General features: G+C 32.8%; 1 non-coding gene across 1 annotated transcript; it reads left to right on the top strand.

Annotated features, from left to right (window-relative positions):
- The first annotated feature begins 6,286 nt into the window (after positions 1–6,286).
- LOC139850885 (small nucleolar RNA R71) lies at positions 6,287–6,393 on the top strand. The gene has a single exon (XR_011760261.1). It is a non-coding gene; the product is annotated as a small nucleolar RNA R71 (small nucleolar RNA).
- The last annotated feature ends 1,924 nt before the right edge of the window (positions 6,394–8,317 follow it).

Consider the following 8,317-nt stretch of genomic DNA (forward strand, 5'->3'; position numbering starts at 1 on the left):
ATTTAAACTTCCGTAATCATGATGTTTGACGTGTTGATTTTAGTTTTATGCCCATGGGTTAATTGTCCTTTGTCCTGGATTATTTAATATGTCCGTCTGGTTTTTGTCCATAACAGTCCATCAGTCATAAATATAAAGTGCGAGTGTCCTCATCAAATTATTCTTATACCCGAAGTTAAATATTCCAACTAATTGGGGATTCGAATTGTAACAAGGTTTTAATACTTTGTTTAATGAATACACCAGGTTATCGACTGCGTGTAAACCAAGGTTTTACTACTTTGTTAACAATTACACCAATTACCCTTGAATGTAATTTCACCCCTGTTTTAATTATTCTAGTGGCTATTAATCCATTCCCGTGTCCGGTTAAATGAACGATTATTCGTACATATAAATACCCCGCCCATCGTGTCCGATCGAGTGTATATGGTAATTTATAGGGACGCCCAATTGTAAATCTTTATATTAACGTTAACAAACTATCATTTAGTTAAACAAATATAAAGCCCATTAATAGCCCATAGTCTAATTTCCACAAGTGTCGTTCTTTTGTCCAAACCCCAATTATGGTACAAAGCCCAATTACCCAATTTTAGTAATTAGCCCAACATCATGATTACTTCATTTTAAATAAGCATAATAATAACTTAGCTACGAGACATTAATGTAAAAAGGTTGAACATAACTTACAATGATTAAAAATAGCGTAGCGTTACACGGACAGAATTTCGACTTACACCCTTACAATATTCGCTAACATACCCTTATTATTAGAATTATAATTAAAATTAAAATATAAATTATAAATATAAATATAAATTTTACGTATGAATGAGGGAGAAAAAGATGATGAATTTTGATCAGAATTCGGTTTGCTTTATAGCCAGAGTCGAAATTTGGGGCTCCGCGACTCGCGGTGATTTTGGCCTTCAAACTCCGCGAGTCGCGGAGGTTACTTTTACAGCTCAGTCCTTGGAGTTTTTCTCTGCCGACGGTTTTTTATTTATAAATATAATATATATATAATTAATATAATTAATTATATATTATATTATATTTATATACATAGTTAACTTGTAATTTTTAGTCCGTTGCGTCGAGCGTTAAGAGTTGACTCTGGTCCCGGTTCCGGATTTTCGAACGTCCTCGCGTACAATTTAATATCTTGTACTTTGCGTTTTGAATCTTGTACTTTTGTAATTTCGAGACGTTTCTTATCAATAATTGGAACCTTTTTGATTGTCTTTTGTACTTTTTAGCTTTTTGGTCGTTTGCGTCTTCAATTCGTCGAATCTGTCTTTTGTCTTCACCTTTTATTATTTAAACGAATATCACTTGTAAATAGAACAATTGCAAATAAAAGCTTGTCTTTCTTGAGGAATAATGCTATGAAATATATATTCGTTTTTAGCATTATCAAATATTCCCACACTTGAGCGTTGCTTGTCCTCAAGCAATATCGTCTTGAAATATTAGAATCACTTCATTATTCTTCACACTTTGTACATCAGTGATTTCTATACGGCGGTATAAACAATGGTAGTAACGATATGGTTTACAGTCCCACATGACTATAAAAATTTAGATCCATTAAGGAAATTGGATCTTTATGAAAACATTTGATCTTTTGAAAATTAAATCTAGTTTTTACCCTAGATAAGTTTTTCGGGATAACCCTTTACCGGTGTTTGCAAAATATTTTTGTGGGTTTGGTAGGTTTCAGATTTGAAAATTTTAGATCAAAACTTATGGTTTTGTGTCACCCACTTGCTAACCTTGTATTAGGAAAGCAACACATCCAGTTTACTTGTTCCGTATATTACCTTTCGGCAAACTACCGTCCGGTTGTAAAGGAAAGTGTTGAACAAGCAACTGTTAAGGCAATGTCCCGTGACATGCTTTTGATTATGGTCTATAACGTGTCGGACGCAATTACTATCCTTGGTAGGAGCAATAGTAAAGCTCACCCTTATAATTTTTTGGCCTGGCACAAGGTCCTGTCTTTGACCATGCTATGCAACCACCGTTCTTACGGTTGACACCCGATTTAGTTCAGGTGACCTAATGAATTCCAGGTGAATTCCTAGGATTTTACGTTCAATGGTAATGAACGCATTGAAAATAGGGTTTTCAGAAAACAAATCGGTTTATAATTTTGATCAAAATATTTTCTCGTTCAAGCTCGAGTTTAGATATCATTGAATTCCATGAGTTTGAATTCTCAATCTTTAAGGTCAATCTCTAGGATTGAGTAATATCAGTCTTAAAAGCTGATTTTTAATCTTTAAGGAGATTATCCTTTCTGGGGATCTGATTCATTAGTCTTATCCAGCTAATTTGCATGGTGCCCCCCCATCGTACGAGATAAATCCTTCTCATGGTTAGGATAAATCTGACCACTTGGCGACCCTGTTTAATGCTGAGGTCCGTGGATTTCCTGCTGATTTTAGTGATGACTTTTCTAGATTTTTCGTCAACCTACAGCTGGTCTGGACGACAACTTCATGACCTAAATCAAGAAGCGCGTTTCTTTTTCGGAAGACTTTACTTCCTTTTAATGATGGAATTGATTCATCGTGTAGATCCATCTCTTCTTTTCTTTCATTGGGTAAAACAGTTTAGTTTAGTTCAAAGCAAAAGTATTTTCAGTTATTTGTTACAGATATATGTGACATATGTTTAAAATAACTTGGTAAATTTTCCCACACTTGGCTTTTATTTTCCTTTTTATCGTCCTCTATTCCATTTTAAATGAATTTTAACATTTTAGTTTTTTTTTTTTTTTTTTTTTTTTTTTTTTTTTTTTTTATAATCATTAACTTTTGAAAACAATTAAGAAATTAATTTTAAAATTTTGTTTCCCTTGTTATTTAGGACGAGGTCGTTTCGGATCGATGTCCTAGTCCGTCTCTCGACAAAATTTTAAAATTTGTCTTTTTGTAGCGATTGTTTTAAAAGCTAAGATTTTTGGGTTTTTTTAATGTTTTTGGCATACTTTAAATCAAAAAGATTAAAAATAATGATAATAAAAGTTCTCGTCCCTCCCTTGGGTAAAGCAATTTCGGTTCAAAGACCTAGTCTTCAACTTACGACGAATTTTAAAAATCATATTCTTAACTTAATGAGATAAAGTAAGTTTTTGTTTTTAAATTCACACAACTTAAATATAAAATTCAAAATTAATATTAAAAATTCACACCAAACTTAAAATTTAAAATGCATAAAATTAAAAATTTATATTTTAAAAATTAAAAATTCACACCAAACTTAATTTAAAAATTTATAAATTCATACCAAACTTATATTAATTTTTCAAATATTTATAATTTTAAAAATATTGTTTTTACAAAGTTTACAATATTAATTTAAGATTTAAATATTAATTTTAAAAACATGGTAAAAATAAAATTAAAAATCTTTTTGTCTTTTTATCCCACTTTAATCAATCAAATATTATCAAAAATATGCGCCCCTCTTTTCGGTAAAGTAATTTCGGTTCCAAGACCTAATTTAACTCATGACGAATTTTTGAAATATTTTGGGTTGATTGTTTAAAGATATTTATACCTTAAGAATAAACGTTAAATTTCGCAGTGATGTAATAAATTTTTGAATGATATCAATAATTTCGGTCACCAAACCTAATTTTATTCAATACCAATTTAATACTTTTTAGCGAACAAATTAGCGTTTATTATCAAAAGGTTAAAAATAAAAATAAAAATAAAAACTGTACAGACATACCTGTGAAATAGATTTCTTAGTTATATGATCTATCCCATTCATAAGATAGTCGGTTTAATTGGTTTTCCATGGCAACATAGGCGTAACCTCAAGCATTCAGTATCTTTTCTTCTAAACATATGAACGGTCCGTCTCTGCATAAAGTAACAAATTCGGTATTTGAATAGGTTTGATTATTTGAACATTTACCTCCATGTGACCATTTTCCGCATTTGTGACATCTTTCTAGGTGTCGTGCTCTTCTTTTCGCTGCGGATTTTGATTTTCCTTTACCAAATTGTAACTTATTATCTTCGCATCTGGATTCTTTTCTAACTCCGTCCATTCTTTCTCTGATTACTGATACTATTTCACTCGGTAGTATGTCATTATTTCTTTTAGTGATCAAAGCGTGTAGCATTAGACCATGGTTTAGTTCACAGGCAGTCTTCATTTTGTAAAAACCTAAAAAAAATAAAAATTCAGAATGGGGGGAGAAGACTAGTTCTTTAGGGTCTGCTAGGGAAAGACCAATCGGGTTCCATTCTCGGAACTACACGAGAACAGAACAACTAACTCTAGATAGCATTTTCTTTTTAGAACATTTGAATCTCCCCACACTTAGGTAGCCGTGGTGTCAAAATTGTGATTAACTTCATCGTTAATTTCTCTTGGTCCATAATCAACTTGCATATCCGTGACTTTTTCTTTAAGCCATTGGTCGGATTCCTGTGTAATTTCCACAATTTCAACTAGTTTCTCCTTTTCTTTAGGTGATAGATTGGATACTAACCGGTTACATAACTTAAAGTTCCCCTTGGTTCTAGCATCGCGAATCCGTTTAATAAGTTTCTTCATTGAACTATTAATAACGGGATCATTTAATTTCGTATCAACAACGGGGTTCTTTGTTATCATGTCATCATTAGGTGTTACTTCATTTTCCCCACACTTAGGCGTTTCATTATTGCTAAGTATTACCGTTGGAGTTGGTAAAAACACATGGTTCTTACCAATTGTTTTTACTGGTTCAACGGTTTTGGCTGGTGGAGATTTAGACTTTCGAATCATAAAGGTGATCGATTTGTCACCACTTTTAAGTGTCATTCTTCCATTTCCTACATCAAATAACGCCTTGGTGGACGCTAAGAATGGCCGACCTAAAATTAGAGGAATGTTTGGGTCCTCTTCTATGTCAATGACAATAAATTCGACTAGAAAGGTTAAATTGCCTACTTGAACGGGTAGGTTGTCAGCAATTCCAACTGGGTGCTTAATGGTTTGATCAAAGAGTCGAACACTCATATCCGTTGGACTTAACTTACCTACTCCTAATCTCTTATATAATGAAAGAGGCATAACACTTACACTTGCACCTAAATCTGCTAGTGCATCATACATGACACAATCACTAAGTAGACAGGGAACAATAAATTCACCCGGATCACCTACCCTAGGTGGAGGTTTTGGTGGAACTGTCTTCACCGGGTTTACTTCTACGGCTTTTGTTTCTTGTACTTTCTTATTCTTTTTCTTCTTCTTTTTTCCAGAAGTATCACAATCTTTATTACTTATTACTTGCTCATACTCAACTCCTTTTCTTAGAAACGGGATGGGTGGTTTGTATGGTGCCACCACTGGCTTTACATACTCGGGTGGTGGTGGTGTAACTTCTTCATTGTTACTCTCATCTAAAACCTTCCCATCTTCTGGTGCTGGTTTTTCAGAATTCGTTGAAACCATATTAACATTCTCATTCCGAGGATTTACTTCAGTATTACTCGGTAGCTTTCCTTGTTCCCTCTCACTCATCATGCTAGCAAGAGTACCTACGTGTTTTTCTAGATTCAAAATGGAAGCTTGTTGAGTTCTTAATGACTGATCAAATCTCTCGTTCGTTTGGGTTTGAGTTTCAATAAATTGTGTTTGAGATTCAACTAGCTTGAATACCACGTCTTCCATATTTGACTTTTTATCTTCGGTTTGTTGTTGTGGTTTATATAAGCCAGGTCTTTGTTGATTGAAAGTGTTGTTTTGAGTTGGTTGGTTATTCGGACCTTGTTGGTTATACCAGTTATTTTCGGGTCCTTTTGGATTGTAAAGAATGTTTTGATTTCGATTGAAGTTTAGCTTTGGCGGTTGATAATTATTTTGATAATTATTTCCAGGCCTTTGGTTCATATAGGAAACATTCTCTCGTTGTTCCAATGTTGGTTCAATGTGACAATCTTTCAATAAGTGTGGTCCACCGCATAGCTCACAACTGATTCGTATTGCGTGAATATCTTTATTCATCTTTTCCATTCGTCTTTCGAAAGCATCTATTTTTGCTGAAACGGAATCAAAGTCATGGATAGAATCGGCTCTAGCCACTTTAGATGAACGAAAAATATCTTTTTCTTGGTGCCACTCATGCGAGTGGGAGGCTGTGTTATCAATAATTTTGTAAGCTTCAGTTGCGGTTTTCTTCATAATGGAACCACCAGCTGTTATGTCGATGTCTTTTCGTGTAGCAACGTTGACACCTTGGTAGAATATTTGTACTATTTGATAAGTGTCTAAACCGTGTTGAGGACATCCTCTCAACATCCTTCCGAATCTTGTCCACGCCTCATATAATGTTTCATTTGGCTTTTGTGTGAACGTAACAATTTCTCCTTGAAGTCTCACGGCTTTAGATGCCGGAAAGAATCTTTGAAGAAAATTTTCAACTAAGACATCCCATGTGTCAATCGCCCCTTCAGGTAACGATTCTAACCAATCTTTGGCTTCTCCTTTTAAAGTCCAAGGAAACAACATGAGATAGATCTGCTCATCTTCCACTTCTCGGATTTTGAATAGTGTACAAATTCTTTTAAATGTACGAAGGTGTTCGTTAGGATCTTCATTCGGTGCACCACTGAATTGGCATTGGTTAGTTACCATGTGTAGAATTTGTCCTTTGATTTCATAATCTGGCGCATTAACTTCTGGCTTAATAATGGCGTGACCTTGGCCCGTGCGTGTGGCTCTCATTCGATCTTCCATACTTAGAGGTTCCGTTACTTCCATAATTGAATTTGTTGAATACGAATCACTAGAGGATTCTGATTTAATGGTTTGTGGCTCAGGAGGAATAATTAGTGGTTCAAGATCTTGGAATTGTCCTTGAATATGCTCCGGGTTCTTAATTGTGAAGTCGGGTTCAAAAGATGGATTATCGGAAATTTGAGTTGGAGTTCTTGTTCGACTAGATGACGATTCTAAAGAAAAATCAACGGCGACAATATTTGCTAAATGTCTTGATCTAGTTACAGGTGGTGAACGTACAAAAGGTGGTGAACGTCTTGCTCGGTGCATTCACTGAATATCCTATTAGTTTTTAAAAGGAAAGAAAAATTATAATAAGTTATCCAATCAATAGACTTTTCTGATTTTGCCCACGTTTCGAATAGCCAAAAGATGCAGCAGAGGGGCAGGATTCGTTTGGTCTCAATATAATTGAGTACTGTTTGGCTCCAATAACCCGGTCCACGTACAAATCCAACTATTACTACGAACCAGAAAATTTTGATGTCTATCAATTTAACCACTCAAAATAAATTTTCGTAATTTTAAGAAATTTAGATAAGAAGTAGAAAAAATTCTAAGTCCTAAAAACTAGAATAGCGAGAAATAAGAGAGAAAAAGAGTTCGTCGAAAAAGGTCGAAAAAGAAAAAATGGTTGAAAAATAAAAGGTGACGGAAAAATAAAAGAAACTTATAAAAACTTAAAAATACTTGACTAACCTAACCTTATTACTACAACTAACTTAAAATTATAATCGCAAATTGAAATTACTAATTGAAATGATAATTGATACATAGTAAAAGGTGTCTAAAAATATTAAAGCTTACAGGAAAAACTAAATCCCAAATGGAAATAACTTAAAAAGAAACTAAAACTTAAAAAGGCGTCGCAAAATTCTAAAGTACCTAGATCTTAGTCTAAAGAAAAAGCACTTAAGGAATTCTACGGCAAAGCCTAAAAATCTAGGAGTAAAAATAACTATAGCAAAAACTAAGTTTAAAATTAAATATGAGCTAAAAATATAAATATTACGCTACAATGATTAAAAAGGGACAAAATATAAAAATAAATAAAAAGTTGTAAAAAGTACAATTTTTATAAAAATATTATTTTTATATTATTTTATTTAATAAAACTACTAATTTTACAATTTAAGTAAACTAATTAATACTAAATAAAACAAATTAAATAAAAAGTAAATCTTAAAATAAAACTAATAATAATAATAATAATTAGGTTTAAATAATAATAATAATAATTAATTAAAACCCGTAATTAATGCTGAATTAGGGCTTCTGTCCGTGTGTCAGAGAAGCTCCGCGAGTCGCGGCAATTATTGCATCAAACCCCGCGAGTCGCGGGGATCCAAATTTCAACTCTGGCACAGTTTTAAATCGACGCGTTTTTTTTCTTTATTTTTTTTTATTTTCTGTTTTCTGTTTTTAAATAAATAAAAAATATTAAAATAAAACTTATATTTTTATAAACTAAAATAAAAATAAAGAAACTTATAAAACTTAAATATTTAACAAAATCTTAAAA

Source organism: Rutidosis leptorrhynchoides, chromosome 5 (assembly GCF_046630445.1).
Source record: "Rutidosis leptorrhynchoides isolate AG116_Rl617_1_P2 chromosome 5, CSIRO_AGI_Rlap_v1, whole genome shotgun sequence".
NCBI classification, from domain to species: Eukaryota; Viridiplantae; Streptophyta; class Magnoliopsida; order Asterales; family Asteraceae; genus Rutidosis; species Rutidosis leptorrhynchoides.